This window comes from Pteropus alecto, unplaced genomic scaffold (assembly GCF_000325575.1).
Source record: "Pteropus alecto unplaced genomic scaffold, ASM32557v1 scaffold60, whole genome shotgun sequence".
NCBI lineage: Eukaryota > Metazoa > Chordata > Mammalia > Chiroptera > Pteropodidae > Pteropus > Pteropus alecto.
In genome coordinates, this window is record NW_006430726.1 from 6,145,236 (window position 1) to 6,147,902 (window position 2,667).

The following is a 2,667-nucleotide window of genomic DNA, read 5'->3' on the forward strand; positions in this document are numbered from 1 at the left end:
GCCTCCTGGGCCAGGCTTGACGTGGAATGTGAAGAGGGAGGCACCGCGGTCTTCAGTCTGTTCAGGACAAATGAGGAAGCTAAGGCCGGAGAAATTCCAGGCTCAAGAGAACAAGGGAGAAGTATCTGCCTGAAACCTCTGGAGGCTGAGCAAACCCGCCGTGGAACATGTGTGTGTGTGCGCGTGTGTGTGCGTGTGCGCGCAGCATGTGTACATACATGTTGTTGGAGAGGTACAAGTTTGATTGTTGCGAGAAGTAATCAGCAGCAAAACTTAAAATACACATATTTTAAAAATAAAACGAATCCATACTTCTAAGTATTTCTGTAAAGGAAATAATCAGACGTCTTTAGAAAAAAGCGCTACAAATATGTTTTCTTCCATGTTGCTCATGCTAAGAAAAAATCAGCAATAACCTTTCTATTAATCGTTTATATAAAATAGTGCGTCGAGATGCTGAAGCGATGTGTAGCATTAATGAACACATTGCAGAAATGTGTTTACTGACGTGTTTGACCTTTAGTGACATGTTCCTAAGTGAAAAAGCGTGCTACCGAATGGCATATTGTAATACATCCTATCGTGTACACACACACCCCCTCTGTGTACTGAAACGTTAATAATAATCGTCTGAGTGCTTCTTTTCTTCCTTTCAGACCCGTGTTACTTAAACGTTCCGAATATGTGATTTCCTAACAAGAGAGAAAGGGAAGACGACCGGCAGGTAAATTTTTCGGTTTTGTTCTGTTTTCATTTCAGTGAAAACCCAAACGCATATGCTAGCTCCTGCGTGCGGCCACCGTATGAACTGGGTGTGACGATGTGCCTCGTGCGGGACAGTGCGGAACTTTCGCTGCCGTGTTTCCCAGACTGGAGGGCACAGACCCCTTGGGCTCCGTGGGTTCAGTGTGGAGAGGGCAGAGTTTCAGGGTTCAGGGAGCACTGACCGCGGTAAAGATCTGACCAGATTCTGCTGGGCACCCCGTTCTGGTGCCTCCCCACACTCGGGTGGCAGACGTTGGTCATCACAGAGGTTGAACTGCCTTAGTGTCCTGCTGCTGCTGTGAGAAATGACCGCAAACACAGTCGCTCACAGCCCTTGTTCGCCCTCTCGGGGCTCCGGAGGCAGAAGTCCAAAATGGTTCTCTGGGCCACTGCCCGTGTGCCAGCGGCTGCCTCCCTTCCAGGGGCGCGAGGGGAGAGTCTGTTTCCCGGCGTTTCCGGTTCCCGCGGGCGTCTGTCCCTTCTTCTGTCTTCAGAGCCAGCGGTCACGTGTTCCTCTCCAACGCTCCTGCCTCCTCGTCCCACTTTATAGACACGTGTGGGTCCATGGGGCCCAGCAGATACTCTGGCGTGATCCCCCACTCAGCATGCTTCGGCACATCCGCACAGTCCCTTTTGCCACGTCAGGTAACACAGTCACAGGTTCCGAGGGTTGGGCGTAGACATCTTTGGCCCATCTTTCAGGCAGCCACAGGGGCCTTTACCAGAGGGCTGGGCCCCGACCCCAGTGCACACGAAGGAAGGACGGCGCCCCCCGTCCACGTTCTCATATTTAAGTAGACCCACTGGAAGGCGCGCAGGCCCCCTCGGCCGACAGACGCTTTGCCCTACTTGGTAGCGTAGGGTCTGGTGCGCCTAGCCTGTCACTTAGGCCCTCTGTTAACTGGCAGCCGAGGATGATGGGAAGTGGTGACGCTCACAGTGCTGACCCTGCAATACCTCCCAGAACCCTGGGAGCATGGAAGGCCACCCTGTCCTGTCCCCTGCACTTCCCAGAGCTCACAGCAGCCCTGACGTGAGCCAGGCAGGCATGACGGCCCAGGCAGGGAGCAGTGGCCACTGTCCATGTCCCCAGGAAGCCACTTTCCGCTCGCCAGGCCCAGCCCTGCTGCCCAGGACACACAGGGCTCGGACCCTTGTGACGGGCAGCTCTCCAGCACTGAAGACGGTTCTCCAGTCCCGGCTCAGGACCCCACTCGGCCCCCTCTCCTCCCTGTGATGGGGATGTGGCTTCGAGGCACACTCGTTGACTCAGCCGGGGACAGCCCGAGGCTCAGGCCCGGAACCTGGATCCATAAAGATCCCCAAGAGGCTCTAGCAAGGCCGATGGCTGATGTGAGGACAGCTGCTTGGGAACTCGGGGCTAGACACGCCTCGGTGCTGGTGACCACGGCCCTTCTTTACGTAATTTCCAGTTGGCTCATGTGCTTCTCAAGCTGAGCTTCCTTGTTCTGAAGGCTGGAAAGACCAGAAGTCTGTCCTCATTCTAGACACCATCATTCAGCTCACGGTCTTATCATGGTCACACGGCTCTGTTGACTCAAACCGAGGCTGTGGGGACCAAATCATTAGATGTGTCTCCTTCCTGCGGCGGCTGGAGAGCCACCCCCCACACCCCGCAGCCCTGCACAGGGCCTTCTGAATGTCCCAGTGCACGGTCATGCCCTCCTTCACCCGACAGCTTCATCGAAACGCCCAACCTGTGCCCGGCACTAAGCTGGTCACCAGGACAAACGGCACATGGCACGTCCCATTCCTCCAGGGGCGTAGTTTACTGGGGGAGGCGGACCAGCAAATGGCCCGACATCACACAGCGTGAAAGGGCTCCCATGGCAACGGGTCACCGAGGGAGAGCCCGCAGCCCCCCGGCCCCCCTCACTCCCC

At 55.8% G+C, this 2,667-nt stretch overlaps 1 long non-coding RNA gene across 1 annotated transcript in view; it reads left to right on the forward strand.

Annotated features, from left to right (window-relative positions):
* The window catches only part of LOC112483775, a 26,252-nt gene that overhangs the window by 8,777 nt on the left and 14,808 nt on the right, over window positions 1-2,667 (forward strand). Inside the window, exon 2 of the long non-coding RNA XR_003047750.1 lies at window positions 657-724. This is a non-coding gene — a long non-coding RNA (uncharacterized LOC112483775). The remainder of the gene's footprint in view (window positions 1-656; window positions 725-2,667) is intronic.